An 18,414-nucleotide genomic window follows, 5' to 3' on the forward strand; every position below is an offset into this window, starting at 1 on the left:
TGTGGACTTGGGAAGCAGGAGGGCTTGACCTCAAAGCGCAACAGAGGAAGCCATGTTTAGCAGGAAGCAGCAGGCTCTTGCGGGGTTTTGTTTGTTTGTTTGTTTGTTTAATTTGTTTGTCCTGGCCTCAGCCACACTCAGACACTAGAGAACAGACTGGACTGGCCCAGTGTTTCTTTGAGAGGCTGACTGGCAGTTCTGGGAGGCAGGGTTTTATGAGTTAATCATGCCCGTAGGGGGAATTGGGCTGTGTGTGGTGTAGTCTCACCCTAGGGGTGTGATTACACGGCCGTAATCACTCCCACCCATGATGCCTTAGTTCTTAACTAATAAATCACTACAAATGATGTGATCAGCACAGCCATCTCTCACATATACTCCTCGCCCTGCCTGTGCGGGGGTGGGGGTGGGGAGGACGGGGAAGGAAGTGAGCATCCAGGAGCGCACGCGCGCGCGCACACACACACACACACACGAGATGCCAGGTGTGGAAAAGTGACATTCTCTGAGTGGACATATCCCATCTTTCCGTGGTTTAGGTATGCCTGCTTTGCCTTTCTCCAACCGAGCTAGGAGAGCGCAGCCCCTTGCCCACCCACGGTGAGGCCCCAGGACCAGTGTGGTGTGCCCCAGGCCCTCACTCCTGCTGGACAGAAATGTGAGCGCTTGCTGGGAGCTGGGTCGCTCGCTGGTCGCTGGTCAGGGAGTAGGCCAGGAGCACGCTTTGTGCTGTGCTTTCTCAGCAGGTGCACGTGCGCTTAACTGTCCCTCCGCATGATCAGTGACACCCGCTTCGTGCTGGGGTCTTGCGCTTGCCCCCCTCCACCACCTTCCACCTTCCTGCGGAAAGCGTTCGTTGGCTTTCAGCTTTACCTCGCCCTAATGGACCGAATCCATTGTTATTTGCCTAAACCTTTTGTTCTTCTGTACTTGTACCCTCCACTCTGTGAAGACCAAGGCCTTTTACTAAGGAAAAATATCTGGAGCTGATCCCATTTGTCTCTGCGCTTAGACAAAGGTAAAACCCAAGATGGAACCACATTTCAGAGCCCCCGGGTGAGGCAGGAGCTACACACACACACACACACACACACACACACACACACGGCCGAACCCGGGCAGGGCTCAAGCAAACACAGCCAGCCCTTCCCACAGTGCAATTTTCCTGCTGCAGAGTGGTGAAGAGGGGGAGGGGGGAAGCATGAATGTTTGAACGGTGACACAGCTTGTCTTCTGCCCACGGAAACCAACTCAGAAAACTCACAGCAGAAGCTGGGAGAGGAACCGCCAGGAGGGGGGTCTGTGGCACCAGCTTGCCGAGGAAGCAGCCAGTCCAGAGCTGCAATCGCCAGGGTACCAAGAAGCTTTGTCGTTGAGCGGCCCCGGCAGTTCTCCACAGGACTCACCAGCCCAGGCTCCACACAGCGTTTCTGATCCCACTGCCCACTGCATTTGGGGATGAGGCCTGAGGAGCAGGCTGTGTGACCTGTCACAGGCAGATCAGGAGAAGGGACCTGCACGTTTCAGGGTGACAAGCAGGGTAATCTCTGCCTCGCAGTGTCATGTGTCTTCTCATAGATGAATTCAGAGCCAAGGCAATATCCAGTAGCTTGATGAGTGAAACGATACAGAAAGAGAGAACCTCCATCCGTTGGGTCACTCCCCCAAAAGGCTGGAGCTTGATCAGTCTGACACCTGGAGCCCAGAGCCTAGACCTTGAACTTAATGTCTGTCTGGCCACTGTGTGCTAAGATCTGGCCGTGAGGACAAGACAACTCAAGCCCACAGCACTGCCCAGAGGAGCAGGTTGTGATGATGAGAGCTGCCACACATCGCGTGCACGTTGCATGTTCGTTCCACGTGCTTGCTGTGGACTTTCATTAACCCAGAACCTGAGGGAGGCCCTGCTCAGGGAGTCTAGCACAGTGGCCTAGTGGCTAAATCCTCACCTTGCATGTGCTGGGATCCCATACAGGCACTGGTTCTGATCCCAGCTGCTCCACTTCCCATCCAGGGAAAGCAGTCGAGGATGGCCCAAAGCCTTGGGACCCTGCACCCATGTGGGAGACCTGGAAGAAGCTCCTGGCTTCAGATTGACTCAGCTATAGTTGTTGTGGCCATTTGGGGAATGAACCAATGGATGGAAGATCTCTGTCTCTCCTTTTCTCTGTAGATCTGCCTTTCCAATAAAGATAAGTAAATATTTGTTTTTTAAAAAGAAAAAGCAAAATGCCTCATTCTTGGTAAAGCTCCAGGAATATACAATAAATGTTCTACATTGCAAAAAACCATATGGATCTGGCCTGACTGCATTTCTTTGTGATGCCTCGAACATTAACAATTCAGAGTTTTTAAAAAAAAAAAAACTTTCTACCATATACAAAGGCGCTTTAAAAGTTCATGGAGGGGCTGTGCCATTATGGCACATCAGGTTAAGCCACTGCCTGCTATGCCATCATTCTGTATAAGCACTGATTGAATCCTGGATGTATTTTCTTTAATCAGCTCCCACTGAATCTGCCTGAGAAAGCAGCAGAAGATAGCTCAAATGCTTGGACCCCTGTTACCCCTGTGGGAAACATGGAATTCCAGCCTGGCCCGAGTCCAGGTCTCCCTTATAGCTGGCAGGGGCCCAAGTACTCGGACCATCCGCTGCTGCTTTCCCAGGTGCGTTAACAGGGAGCTTGACAGGAAGTGGAACAGTTGGGCCTCCAACCAAACAGGCACTCCAAAATGGGATGCCAATGGAAGTGGCATCTTCAGTTATTTAAGTGGTACCTTTAGTTGTTTAATTTCCCCTTTTCCATGTAGGAGATGTTGGTGGCTACTTAATCCCTTTGGCCCACAGAACCAGCCCTGAACCTTCTGTTTTCATAGCAGCTGTTTCTTTCACGGTACTTCAGGAAGTAAGGTATGCCCAACACTCTTTGATGAACATCCCTGCGCTGTGATGGGAAGCCTTATAATTTCATAGGATGGCGTTGTGGCATAGCAAGTTAAACCTCTGTGGTGGTGCCATCCAGGCACTGGTTCAAGTCCCGACCGTTGCACTTCTGACCGAGCTTCTGGATAATACAGCTGGGAAAGCAGCTAAGAATGGCCCAAGTGCTTGGGTCCCTGCACTCATATAGTAAACCCAGAAGCAGCTCCGGGCTCCCAGCTTCAGAGCAGCCACACTCTGGCCATTGCGGCCATTTGGGGAGTGGATGGAAGATCTCTCTATCTCCCCTTCTCTCTCTGCCTTTCAAATAAAAATATTTTTTTGAAATGATCCTACTACTTGTCACTCCTTCTCTTGCATTGAACCCTTGTTCTGTACAATGAATGCAGCCATGGTCCAATTCACTTTGAGGATTACACCTCCCCAGATCACCTCATTTTCCTTTCTTCTGTGACTTGATTGCTTATCTAACAGAAGGCTGGAACAGGGATCAGTTTTGATATGTGGTTGTAACGCTAGTAATGATTTTGTTGAAATGGCAGTTCATTTGAAATGTGATTTTAAAAAAGAAATTACGGATGGGATTATGAATGTCCTTCTCGTTTCAATGAGTGGACTGCCCCCTGGTGGTGTGTAACCGTCATTGCACATGAAAACAGCCGCAGCACTTGGCTTCATGCAATGAAGGAAATGAATTCTAGTTCTTCAGTTAATATGAATCAGGTCCACAAGAACAGAACTTCCAATATATGAAATTCATAAAAATGGGCCATTTGACTCCTCTAGGCTTAGGACAGCCTCAAATATGAGGACAGGTTCTTAATCTTGGAACAATATCCATTTTTCCTAGAGTGGCTGAGGAGTTAAAAATTCTAAACTAGTGGATTATCTCAACATCATTGACATACAACTCAAGGATCAATCATTTTCAAAAATTATTAAGCAGTATGTCATGAATACATGGGTTGCTGAATGTCACAACAGCGTTTGATGATAACAGCCCATTCATACACATGTCATTGCAATGCTTCAGGTACTTTATTTAATTTCCCCTTTTCCACGTGAGAGATGTGGTGGCTACTGTCCCTGTGCAGGTGAGGGAACTGTACTGTGACACAGGTAGGATATGAGCAAGCTGGGTGGCCGCATTCCAGAGAGAGCGTTCTGCCCCTGCAGGGCTCAGGAGCCCAGCTTGCAGGTCACAGAACACGTTACAACACACAGCCTGTCTCCTGGGTACGCTGCTCATCCCGGCTGCAGATTACACTCCACCTGGAGCAGATGAGGCCCCTTGCTGCGCCTTCCACACCTCCCTGCTGTGACAGCCTGCAGAGCACTGAAGGGAGTACCCCCACCCACACGCTTCGCTGTCCAAAGGCTTTCCTCCAAGGTTTCAGCTTGCTTAGTGTTCATTCTTTTTCTCCCATAAAACTATGGTGAATCTTCCTTAACAAATCGTGGGGCTCTGATGGTTACATCTGGAATAAGATAGTTCACACAGGCTAGAATTACAAGTTGCACATCTGGACCAAAACAGGCCTTCTCCATTTTGGTAACCATGGCTCCCTATCCAGAGACACGCTTTTGAGACAAGCTGTTTTGTTCATAGCAGATGAATCCAGCTCATATTCCTGAGTATAATACCTCGGAGAAGTTCTCTTTTTTTTTTTAAGGTTTATTTATTTATTTTTTTATTGGAAAGTCAGATATATGAGAGGAGGAGAGGAGAGTAAGATCTTCTGATGATTCACTCCCCAAGAGACCACAACGGCTGGAGCTGAGTTGATCCAAAGCCAGCAGCCAGGAACTTCCTCCAGGTCTCCCACATGGGTGCAGCATCCTAAGACTTTGGACTGTCCTCTACTGCTTTCCCAGACCATGAACAGGGAGCTGGATACCGCAAGGGTGCGTGCAAGGCAAAGACTTCAGCCGCTAGACTAATGCGCTGGGTCCTTGGAGGGGTTCTTTGATGCCGAACTTCGAGAAAATCACTGTAATGAAACCTAAGCAACAAACTCTAATGACCCAGGGCGCACCCTCCCAGACATGGCTGGGGAGAATGGCTAGGTTCTGAAGTATTCCTCTGCCGGGTGACCCGTGCAGTCTCTGTCCCTCTTGCTCCACACAGTTGACACATTTCTTGTTTCCAGCCATTGGGGGATTTGCTGACCCACCAAAAGCTTCATTTGCTGGGGCTGCCACTTTCTGATGATCCTGTCTGACAATTTTGACCTTGACCTTTGCAAGTGTTTGAGCTCCACCTTTTTGTAATGTGTTTATCCTCATTCTATTTGAAGGAGAGAAAGACAGAGAGCTGAGCCCAATCGTGCACTTGAGCCATCACCTGCTGCCTCCCAGGGTGCACATTAGCAGGAGCCTGGGCCAGAAGTGGAGCCCAATACAGGATGTGGGGGTACCAAGTGGTGATGCTTCACCTGCCGCCTGCCTTCCCCTCGGGGAGCCACAGCCACATCTCCCAGGACACAGAGCATGGGCTCTCAACATTGTTGGGCTTCTGTGTGTACCCACCCCACACGCGACACTGGGTGAGGCTCCCGGGCGTCACACTCGGCACACACTCAGCTGGCACGCGGGATGTTGATGAACACACTGTCGTGTGCCACAAGCCAGCTATGCTTCTCTGTCCTCACTGTCCCTGGAAAGTGCTTCAGGACTACTGACAAGTGCACGCTCCTGAGACAAGTGTGAAGAAAGGAGGGGCGAGAAGCTACGTCAGCAGCCTACGCAGAGGGATCAGACTTCCGAACTGAACCCCGTACATGCCATGGTAGAGATGGGTCGCTGTGTCTCAAGGTTAAACATTTACCTGGTCACAAATCTCCCCGCTTATCCCTGCTGCTAGTAAACTCTGTGTTATAGGCTTTTTAAAAATGTATTATTATTTTTAGTAAATCTCGAACAAGAAAGACAAAACCCTCCCATTGGCAATACAGCATTAAAGCATTCTGTCTTCCATCTTTACCAAAAAATACTCAAAATTCTAATCGTTGTCTCAACTGTTGGTGTAGTGCTTCAGGCTTTAAGGACATTCTACCCACAACTCCCAAAGAGAATGGGAGAATCTTAGCATCAGCAGTAACCCAGGAGCACTGGCGTGGTTGGAAGCAGGCTGCCTGGGTGTCTGGGACACAAAGGAAGGCTTTGAGGACGGAGAGGCCTGAGCACACCCGTGTGGGGAACCCCTGGGGAAGCCAATCCCGGCTGCAACAGGGTTCCCATTCACAGCCATCAATGTGCCTCTTGAAGGGGTTTTCAAAATCCCAAGAAATTGTGATTACATGGCCTTAGCTTTTCATTTCCTAAAGAATAAATGAAAAGCATGAAAGTCTGCTGAACAATCCGAAGAAAAGTATTTTTTGGTTCTGCTAAGCTTCTGCTGTCCACCAATGAAAAGTACGTGGAAGGTGCCTTTAAGATCTATCCGATGGTCACTCCGTGGTGACTGTACTGGGACAGTTACAACCCCACCCAGGCTCAAACAGACCCTGCAGTGGCCACTCTTCTCACCAGATGGTCACTTAGTCAATGAAAGAATGCATCCCAGGACCAGGAAGTGGCGATTTTCCATCGGCTGTGAGATGTGCTTAGTTTTCCATGGAAGCAGCTTGGGCCATGGATTGGGAAGGGGGAGCTATTTCCAAATAAGTAGCTGGTAGGTTTGGGCTAGGAATTCCCTTCAGCTGCTTGATGCCATAGCTGCTGGACAAAAATGGACATCACCCAGTTCCCCAGCATGCTTCTAAACTGTGTTAGTAACACCGCCCTGACTGTGAGGGAGCTTCAGGAAGTTTACAAAACACTGGAACTGACAGATAAGCTTATTGTGGGGCCAAACAAAAAAGTTTGAAATCCATGCATTCAAAGAGTCTTCTCAAATTTCATAGGAAATGTGTATTATATTTAAAAAAAAAGAGCACATATGGGTTTCAAGATTTTTTTTTTTTTAATTAAGTAAACTTAGAGATTTGTGTGTGTGTTTCTTGTTTGCTGTTTGTTTTAGAGATGAAGTGTGAGAGTTTCCATCTGCTTACTGCTGGTTCACTCCCCAGATGAGTTAGCTCCTGGCCAGGGAGGAAGACGCCAGCCAAGCACTCAATCCAGCACTCCTATACAGGCACAGAAGCAGATCAGCGGTGTCCTCACCGGCTGCCTCCCAGGCTCCACATTAGCAGGAAGCTGGGATCAGGACGGGAGCCAGGGACCCAGCCAGGCACTCCAATAGGAGACCCAGAATAACCGGCGTCTTGAACACAAGGCTGATTATCCACTGCTAAACTTATCTTTTGATTCCATTTGCCACAAACGTTTTCCAGTTTCCTAGGGTGTTAACTCTGTATTTACTGTCAAAATAATAATAATAATAATAATAATAATAATAATAAAAGCACCAGGAATAGGACCAAATTGCCAGTGGACTGACTGATTTCAGCAAGAGTTCTAAGTAAGGAACCAAAGTAGTGGTTACCAAATGCTTTACAGCATGACCAGGTTTGGGCCCCAGCACTTCCACTGTAATTAGTTCAATGTACCATGAGCTCATCAGAGACCTCAAAGGTTCTCTTTGAGCTTTAACGTGTGTGAGACTTGCTGGGGCAGATATCCACATGTTAAAGATGTAGACTCTTGGGGCCTGGCGGCGTGGCCTAGCGGCTAAAGTCCTCGCCTTGAACAAGCTGGGATCCCATATGGGCACCGGTTCTAATCCCGGCAGCTCCACTTCCCATCCAGCTCCCTGCTTGTGGCCTGGGAAAGCAGTTGAGGATGGCCCAAAGCTGGTTACCGGCAGGCACAGCACCGGCCGTTGAGGTCACTTGGGGAGTGAATCATCGGATGGAAGATCTTCCTCTCTGTCTCTCCTCTCTGTCTACCCGCCTTTCCAATAAAAATAAATAAATCTTAAAAAAAAAAAAAGACATAGACTCTTCTCAGAAGTTATGATTTAGTTACCTGGGGTAGCATTCAGGAGCCAATATTGGAGCACACATATGATTTTGCTTCAGGAGTTGGTGGTGGACTCTTCTTGTTTTCATCAATTTAAAAGGCAGAGTATAAAAAAGAGAGAGAGAGAGAGATTTCCCATCCACTGGTTTGCTCTTCAAATGACTGTGACAGTAAGCTGCAGGCCAGGTTGAAACCAGGAGCCAGGAACATGTTCCAGTCACGTACTAGGTGGGTGGCCAGCTCCAAGCCCCTGGGAAATCATCTGATCATCTCAGGCGCATTAGCAGGCAGCTGGATTGGAAGTGGAGCAGTTGGGATTGTAATGTTGCCTCAAGTGCAGACTTGTTCCTGAAGGAACCAGAAGCCAACCAGCCATGCAAACAATACAGGACAGATGTAGCAGTGCAAGGGACCATCTTCCTCAGTGACAGGCATCTCTCTCCTTGGAGCCTCGCCTGGAGTTTGCAAAGGACTATAATATACATTCTTAGCTGTCCTGACAACTGGGCCAGGCATGCCTGGGCACCAGTCTCTGCACAGAAGTGACGGATACAAGTGGCTTGAGGAGCTATCAGTATCTGTGTTTTAGCATGAGTGACCAGAGCTCTGAGTGGCTAGTGGAGACAGTTCAAGTTGTGGTACCTGGACCTAGCATAGCAGCAAGGTGGCTCCATGCGGCCCATTCCAGATATGGGATACAGGTGTCCTGAATCTTTGGCTGCATCAAATGCCCCTCCAGCACCACATTTTCAAATGCTTTGCTTCTAAAATCATTGCAGTGGTGATGGGGTAGTATATACTGTGGAAGCTGGGGCTGAGCTGAGACTGACGTTGGGGTCAGAGGCTAGAAACCTAGGTCTCATGGGTGAGGCAGGGAACTAGTTACCTGAGCTATCAGCTGTGGCCTCCCAGGGTCTGCCTGAGCAAGAAGCTGGAATCAGGAGCTGGAGCTGGGAACGAACCAATGTACCGTGATGTAGAATGCGTCATCTCAACTACTATGCTATATGTCCACTCCTCAACTGAAATTCTTTTTAAAAAAAATTATTTGGAATTGCAAAGAGAGAGGGAAAGCCAGAATGAGAGAGACCTTCGGTTGCTGGTTCACTGCTCGGATAGCTGCAATGGCCAAGGATGGGCCAGGCTGGAACCAGGAGGTTCTTCCAGGTCTCTTGTGTGGGTGTATGGTTCCAAGCACTCAGCAGCCTTCCGCTGCTGTCCATGCGCATTGGCAGGCAGCTGGATCAGAATTGGAGATGCCGGTGTCACAGGAACCTGCTGTGCTACAGCACCAGCCCCGACTGAAATTCTTGTGGCCTTGCCCTCCATTCTCCAACAGACTCAACGTACCAGGTAGGTCTCTTAGCTATAAGCAAAAGATATCAAATCTGACTCTTTTAACTTACTCCAGACTGCTCTACTTCCAATTCAACTCCCTTCTACTATGCCTGGGAAAGCCTTAGAGGATGTCTCAGCAGGCTCCTCGGAGCATGCCCCACATTGGGGACACTGGGATGGTTAGGAGGCTGGGTGTGGCTTCTCCCCTTATCTCTCCACTCCTCACAGATACAGGAAGGAAAAAAGAGAACGTCAAAACGATGGTCTCACCCACTTTCCTTTAGCCCTTGACCCTTTGCACCCCAGTCAAATATGTAAAAATTATCAAATATAAAATTTATACAATTAACAAAACAAACACGTAGACGAAAAAGAGGATAGCAGGTACTTGGGCCCCTGCTACCTGTGTAGGAGACACAAAAGATGCTTCTGTTGCTTGCTTTGCCCTGACCCGGACACAGATATTGCTGTGAGTGAGCCAGCAGTTGGAAGATCTATCTCTGCCATTCAAATAAGCAAATAAGTCTTTTTTTTTTTAATGTCATGATCCTAATATTTAATAGATGTTCAGCAAACTTGTCTAGCAGGAAGAGATGAGTTAGAATACATTATTCTGACAGTATCTTTGCGGGAATGTTTTTAGAAGTTAAGACATGTTACTGTCCTGTCTGCCTTTCCCTTTCATTCTTTTTTTTTTTTTAAAGATTTATTTTTATTATTTTTTTTTATTGGAAAGGCAGATATACAGAGAGGAGAGACAGAGAGGAAGATCTTCCGTCCAATGATTCACTCCCCAAGTGAGCGCAACGGGTCGATACTATGCCGATCCGAAGCCAGGAGCCTCTTGCGGGTCTCCCACGCGGGTGCAGGGTCCCAGGGTCCCAAAGCTTTGGGCCGTCCTCGACTGCTTTCCCAGGCCACAGGTAGGGAGCTGGAAGGGAAGCGGGGCTGCCGGGATTAGAACCGGCGCCCATATGGGGTCCCGGGTGTGCAAGGCGAGGACCTTTAACCACTTGCGCCACCGCGCCGGGCCCTCCCTTTCATTCTTAAATAAATGCATTTTAGCAGCAAGTTTAACTCAACTGAATCTTGTATCTTCTGGGTCCAGCTTCTCCTTTAGTACTTTCTTTTTTCAGTTGAACAGAGAGGTGATATGTGTGCAAAGAAATCTGACTTGGGCATTCTTACAAGTGAATAGAGGAAACAGGTATTTTATATGTGATGATGCAACAGGATGCATCCGGGGCTTGTGCAGTGGCTTAAGCTGCCACCTGCAATGCCAGCATTCCATATAGGAATATGAGTTCAAGTCCTGGCTGTTCCACTTCTGATCCAGCTTTTTGCTAATGTGCTTGGGAAAGCAGCAGAAGATGCTCAGAGTACTTGGGCCCCTGTACCCACATGGGGATGGCGTTCCAGGCTCCTGACCTTATCTTGGCCCAGTTCCCCCAGGCCATTGCAGCCACATGGGGAATGAACTGCCAGATGGAAGACCTCCATCTATACCACTCTCTGTCACTCCATCTTTCAACTTAATAAATACTTATTTTCTTAAATAACATTTTTATTAAAAAATATTTCTTAAAATTTTTCTTAAAAATAAATATTTTCAAGGGTAGCACAGTGCTCAATAGACTAGTCTCCTGCTTTGCAGAGCTAGTGTCCCATATGGGAGCCAGTTTGAATTCAGGCTGCTCCTCTTGTGTTCCAGTTAATGACCTGGGGAAGTGGTAGAGGATGGCTCAAGTCCTTGAGCCCAGCACCCATGTGCAAGACCTAGAAGAAGCTTCTGGCCTCTGACTTTGGATCAGTCCAGCTCTGGCCATTGTGGCCATTTGGGGAGCAAACTACCAGATGGAAAATCCTCTCTCTCTTTCTGTCTCTCCTTCTCTACTTATCCAATAAAAAAGTCTTTTAAAAAAATGAGATAGTTTCACCTTGAAGATGATTTTAACAAAGCATAAAGTGTTGGAAACCTCTCTGAATCATCAATATTTTCCCAGCACTTGAAGCAGAATTTCCAAGAGCCTTTTAAACTTCTCACAGTAAGTCATTTCTGTTTAGACTGTCAATTTGTTTGCAGGTCTGCCATCCTGTACCGACTTTGCATAATTAATATCATCAACAATATTAACAATGCTCTTTGGTATTGGGATTGGAAATGAAAATTTAATTTAAAATATATCCCACAAATAATCTGACAAGTGCTTCTGTAAATGTCATTTTTAATGTACTTACAATTGTTTTCTCAACAACTTCCCTGGCGATCAGCCACACTGCACAGCAAATGCCTTATTTTCTTGGAATAAATTAGACAACATACTCACCTTCATCTGCACTTGGTTTTTACTTGCTGTGACTCAATCTGCTAACCTTGAATTTTAAAATGAGCAGGAAATTCTGGTCACCTTTTGTTTTCCCATAAAATTGAAAAAGAAAAAAAGATAGGATAAACACAAATTAAAACTAAGACTGGAAGGCACCTCTGAATTCTATCATCATCCACTTTCAGAAAGGAAACAACTGTATTAGCTTCCCGGGCTTGCTGGAGCAAGGCGATTGCTGGAATCAAGGTGTTGGCAAGGCCATTCTTTCTCCTTTTGAAAACTTTAGAGAAACCCTTCTTTGTCTCTTTTTAGCTTCCAGTAATTTTTCAGTGATCTTTCACATTCCTTGGCTTACACATGCAACTCATAACAATAACATGATATGGACTTCTCTGGGGTGTGCTGAACCATGGTCAAGCTTCCCTCTTAAAGTCTGGATCAAAATTTTCTCTCTTTTTAAAAAGATTTATTTATTTGAAATGCAAAGTGACAGGGAGCTCAAAGAGAGAGAAAGAAAGCAGGATACTCATCTTCCACTGACTAGTTAATTTCCAAAATTCCTTCACCAACAAGGGCTACATCAGTTCAAAGCCAGGAGCCAGGAGCTCCATTGAGTTTTCCCTTCTGGGTGGCAGAAACCTAAGTACTTAGCTGTCACCTGCTGCCACTGAGGCACATGAGCAAGAAGTTGGATCAGGAGGGTGGAGCAGCATGGACTCAAGCCAGGTACTCCAACAAGGGAGGCAGAGAACCAAGCTTAAGCTGTTGTGCCACAAAACTCATCCCCAAATTGTCTTCCATCTCTCTTTCTTTGCTTTTGAAGATTTTATTTATCTATTTATGAAAGATTTATTTTCATTGGAAAGGCAGATAATACAGAGAGTAGGAGAGAAAAAGATCTTCCATCTGCTGACTCACTCCCCAAATGGCCGCAACAATTGGAATGGGCTAAGCTGAAACCAGGAGCTTCTTCCAGCTCTCCCACAAGGGTGCAGAGTCCCAAGGCTTTGGGCCGTCCTTGACTGCTTTCCCAGGTCACAAGCAGGGAGCTGCAGGGAGCTGGAAGGGAAGTGGTGCAGCCAAGACACGACCTGGCACCCATATGGGAACCTGGCATGCACAAAGTCATTATTTTGCCACTGAGCCAGGCCCTACACAGGATTTTCATATTGCTAAGCTGTATGTATTTACAAGTTCAGATTTTCTCAGAACCAAGTCATCTCAGCATCTGATGTGTGTGAACTCCTTAGAGTGCCTCTGCTCTGTTCTGACTCCCTTGCATTCTCCATTGCCCACCCTCACACCAACACAGCCACCAGACACCACAAACTGCCGGATGACCAACTTTCACTCAGGTTAGCAAGTATGTGCATCCCATAAAGTAGCATGTTGGTCTGCTGTTTAAGCAGCCCGATGGGATGCCGGCATTCCATAGCTGGAGGGTTAAGCTTGGAGTCCCAGTTTCATTTCTGACCCCAGCTTTCTGCCAACACAGACAGACCCTGGGAAGCAGCGGGTGGCAGCTCAGACTCCTACCGCCCATGTGGGAAGCCTGAGTTAGTCTCTCAGCTCTTGGTTTTGGCCCAGGTCAGTCTCAAAACTGTTCTGGGCATTTGGGAAGTGAATCGGCAGATGGGCGCTCCCTCTGGCTCTCTCCCAGTGTCGCAAATAAAAAAGAAAAAAGAAGTATGTGTAGACTGCATATCAAGTGCTGAATTCTGGAACAGGTGGTTTTTTTTTTTTCACAGTTGATATCTTCAGTTTTCTAATATTGGAAACTTTTGTCTGACAAGACTATGGCTGTGTGAAGTGAAGTGAAAATATCCCATTGTAAGAATTAAGAAAAAAAATAAGGAAGGAAGAAAGTGAGTGGGGAATGTAGGCAGACAGGAGGATAGAGGGGGCAGTGTCACTATACTCCTAAATCTCTATCATAAATTATGTGATATTTATCCACTTTATATAAATAATTCTTGACGATAGAGCCATTTTTTTTCAGTGTTTCTAATACCCTTATTTAACACATCCCTTCATGTGATGTGATGTCAAACTAGTAGCACATGTTTCAAAGGAAGATGTTCTTCCTATCTTCCTCTCTCATGTTTTACTTTCAAATAAACAAGTAAATCTTTAAAAAGAGGTAACTTCTAGGGCCCGGCGCGGTGGCGCAAGTGGTTAAGGTCCTCACCTTGCACGCCCGGGATCCCATATGGGTGCCGGTTCTAATCCCGGCAGCCCCGCTTCCCTTCCAGCTCCCTGCCTGTGGCCCGGGAAAGCAGTCGAGGACGGCCCAAAGCTTTGGGACCCTGCACCCGCGTGGGAGACCCGGAAGAGGCTCCTGGCTTCGGATCGGCATAGCATGGGCCGTTGCGGTCACTTGGGGAGTGAATCATCGGATGGAAGATCTTCCTCTCTGTCTCTCCTCTCTGTATATCCGCCTTTCCAATGAAAAAAATAATAAAAAAATAAATCTTTAAAAAGAGGTAACTTCTTATATATATACATATATATACACATATATAAGAGAAAGAAGAAGGAGCACACTCAAAAAAAAAAAAACCCACAATGCTTAAGTGTTTATAGGATCAGGCAACCCCCGGAATCCTCCTCAATATGCAATTGAAAGTACTGTGCATTCTGGGGCCAGTGGCATGGTGTACATACCAGTTCAAGTCCCAGATGTTCTACTTCTGATCCAGCTCCCTGCTAATGACCTTTGAAAGTAGAGGAGGGTGGCCCTATTCCCTAGGTCTCTGCACCCATGTGGGAGACCTGGCAGAAGCTCCTGGCTCCCAGCTTCAGACCAGCCCAGCTCTAGCTGTTGTGGTCATTTAGGCAGTGAACCAGTAGATGGAAGAGCTTTCCCTCTCTGTCTCTCCTTCTCTCTATAACTCAGCCTTCCAAATAATAAGTAAGCAAATCTGTAAAAAATAAATAATTTAAATACGTACATTCCAAAGTCTTACGTTCTTCCTTACAGTACCAATTTTTGAAAAGCAGCAGTACTCTTTAACTAGTGTGCAAGCTGTATCTGCGGAGTTGACGGGACTCAACTTCCAGGCATCAACTCAGGGGGAAGTATTCCTAAGGAAGTGGGTGACTCAGCACTTCATATTGTAAAAATGCCCTTCCTAACCAATCATGGATGGACGTGGAATGAGCACATTTGTGACTTGATGGTTCAGTAGAATCCTCCATGAAAACTGGGGACAACCAAGTTATCGAGCATTCTGGAATCAATTCTTGTTCTATCAGCCAATTTCGAGCCACAAAGGGTAATAATGGCTATTTGGTAGCCAATGGTTTCAGTTTCTGAGCTTGAATACCTTGAGAGTGCTCTGACCTACAGTGAGAATAAGCTGGGTAGCAGAAACTCACCCTGACACTACTGACGTTTTTATCAAATGGAAAAAATTAGGCAATGGCATGGGCAATGGTTGTACACTGGACTGACCTCCACCAGGGACATCTGTGTCTCGTAGCAGAGTACCCATGGTAGTCTCAGCTACTACAGGCTTCCCCTGCAGATTCCTGCTATTGTGCCTGCGAGGTAACAGATAATGCCTAAATACTTGGGTTTCTGCCATCCGTATAGGAAACCTGGACTGAGTTCTCATTTCCTGATACTGGCTTGGCCCAGGTCTGGCTGGAATTTAGGGAGTGAACCAGTAGATAGAAGATTCTCTCTCTCTCTCTCTTGCTTGCTTGCTCTTGCTCTTTCTTCCACCTCTTTAAATAAATAAATAATGAATAAATAAATCTTTGCAAAGTGGTGGTGTCAGGAATTTTCACCATTTACCCAAGACACCAGACGCCAGCCAACCACAAAGATCTCTTCATTCAGAGCACAGGGATGGGGCTTGGAAGGGGGAACAATCAGGGTAGAGGAAGATGGTCCTGGGGAGGGAGCCAAGGCAGAGAAAACAGAGAGAGAAAGAGAGAAGGAACAAAAGAGAGAATTGGAGTACAGGGCCGCGGGGATCGATAGATGTGGTGGTAGGCAGGCCAGGAATACGGGGTAGCAAGGGATTTTGGGGTAGGGCTGTCAGGTGCGTATTTAATAACCCGAGACTTACAGAAATGAAACTGAAACTTAAGGGAACTAAAGCCTAAGGGAAGCAGCTATCTAAAAGCAGTGGGTCTAAACTGGTGGGGATCTCATCAGTCTCAGAGGTTGATGTTCAGTCACTCCTCACAGGTGGTGGGGCATTAAATATCAGCCATACATTCAGCAACAGAAACACAAAACAAGCCATCAAACTGTTGATGACATTTTGGCAGAGGAAAAAAAAAAGAGGTTATCGCACTTAAATAGTTGCAAGCAACCACCAGAAAGTCTCAAATGAAATACCTTGGAAAAGTGCCCTCAATGTGTTTCTCTTCTGCTTCATGTGTTTCCTGCTACCCCTAAATTGCCTGAAAAACTGTCCTGGAATCCACTACGGCGTTTTCTACTTCCTTGAGGCCTGGGAGGAATGACAGTCGGCTCTAGAGAGGCTTATGTGTGATGCTTAGCCAGTTTGTGGTTAGCACCCACTTGTCAGGTTAATTGACAGCAGACACAGTGTGGAAACTTCAGCACCCCGCCCTTCCTACTTCCTCAAGTTCATTGTGCCCTTGAAACCAGCTCCAGAGGCACCAAGTGTGCACCCCACCCCTCCCACCTGCCACATTATTGACAACAAGGAAATGGCTCCAGAGACTCCGCACTTGGCCCCTTCTGCCTCCTATTGGGCTAGGTTAGGTTAGTTAACTACAGGAAAACATTGGGCTCCCATAACTCCCTTCCTGCCTCCCACACATGGAAACGCTGCTCTGTACAACTCTCAATCTGACTGGAGGATGACAGCTTAAAAACAGCTGACTTCTGCAGGACGGTGCAGTGGCCCCTGGAGTGTAGCAGAAGCTGCTGTCACCAAGCTTAGGCACAAAGGCTCCTCCTAACATGTTACACTTGGATCCAGTCATCTCTCTCTTGTACTCTGCAGCATACGAAGTGAGAGGAAAATCTAGTCACTAAAAATGGTCCTGGGTTAGAAGGCAGGTGTACTGCCTGAGTGCAAAGACGTGCAGCCACCTGTCCACTATCAGAAAGCCAGGTCTCAGGACCATTTCAGCCTTCTGCTAACACAGACCCCAGGAAGCAGTAGTGATGAGTCCAGTGGCTGGGTTCCTGTCACCCATGAGGCACAATAGGTTCTGGCTTTGGTTTTTGCAGCATTTGGGGAATAAAAAATAACCCCCTACCAGGCCCTGTACTTGCAAGTACACACAAGAATCTGGTCTGGGATCACCTCAGACAAAGTTTTTTTTTGGGATCTCCCCAATCAAACTGCCAGACTCAGAACCCATGGTCTGCCATGGAGTGCAAGTGCCAGAGCAGATCCTCCTCAAAGGCTCAGATGAAGCAGTGGAGAGCATAACCAGGTGCACATGGAGGATATGGCAGTCTATCGGAACCTGCAGAGGATACCTGGCATCACAATAGAGGACAGAACAAATCAATCAACTACCCCAGCCATATGCTGGCAGTGAAAAACTGGGCAAATGGAGGCTCTAAGGTGGACTATGTCAATCAGTGGATTCTGCAGCGACCTCATTGTTCTTGGAATGGTGAGACTGGCAGCAATTCAAAAATATTGAACTATCAAAACCACTTGAGCAAGATCCTCGGAGCATGCCCCACATGAGGGACCTGGGATGGGTGGGGCTTCTTCCTTTACCTCCCCCTTTATCCCAGATACAGGAAAAAAAAAAAAAACAATGTGGAAATAATAGTCTTACCCACTTTCCTGAAGCCCTTGAACCTTTTTGCCCTAATTAACTATGTAAACATTGCCAAAAATAAAGAAAAAAAAATGGAAAAAAAAGAAAAATAACCTCCTGTGTATCATAAAAAATAGCACAAATTGAAATAATTATAAAAGAGGTGGGTACTGTGGTGCCATGTGTTAAGCCATTCTTGGGATATCAACACCCTCTATTAGAATGCCTGAGCGGAGTCCTCCCTCCCACATGGGGGTCCCAGATGGAGCAGCTGGCCTGGCTTCGGGTAGACATAGCCAATCTGTTCATTTGGGAGATGAGCCAGTGACTGGAAGATCTCTCTCCCTCTCCCCCTTTAAAATAAAATGGAAAAATTTTAAAAAAGATTTATTTTTATTGGAAAGTCAGATAATACAGAGGATAGAAAGGGAAAGAGCTTCCATCTGCTGGTTCACTCCCCAAGTGGCCGCAAGCTGAGCTGATCCGAAGCCAGGAGTCAGGAGTTCCTTCTGGGTCTCCCACATGGATGGCTTTGGGCCATCCTTGACTGCTTTTCCAGGCCACAAGCAAGGAGCTGGATGGGAAGTGGAGCAGCCAGAACACAAGCCAGCACCTATATGGGATGTGGCACGTTCAAGGCTAGAATTCAGCCACTAAGTCATCACGCCAGGCCAATAATATATTTTTTTAATGCTTTAAAAAAGATTTAGTCTCCAGAATTACCTTTTTCAGGGATCCATGTCAGATTCCTGACTTAGGTATTTTCTAGGTTCTCTGGGATTAAATCAGCTTTTGGTTACATTACGCAAGCACTATACTGTGATTCACGCGTGCAAGACTCTCTCCAGCAGTGTGTCAGAGGAAGGGCGCTTACCCGTATTCTGGAATCAGGACAAAGTTGCCTCCGCTGACCCTGTTGGCCAATGGGCGAATCAATGGGCCAGACTCACAGGTGGAATCAAAATCGAGAGAAAAACTACACTTCCCGTGATGCCTCGAGACTCCGGTTCCCTCCAACCCCGCGTCGCCTTCGTTAACGCCTCTTCCTCACGGAAGTGAAAGGAGCACTTCTGGGTTCGG

The sequence above is a fragment of the Ochotona curzoniae genome, unplaced genomic scaffold (genome assembly GCF_017591425.1).
Source record: "Ochotona curzoniae isolate NIBS_2020 unplaced genomic scaffold, NIBS_Ocur_1.0 scaffold_4505, whole genome shotgun sequence".
Taxonomy (NCBI): domain Eukaryota; kingdom Metazoa; phylum Chordata; class Mammalia; order Lagomorpha; family Ochotonidae; genus Ochotona; species Ochotona curzoniae.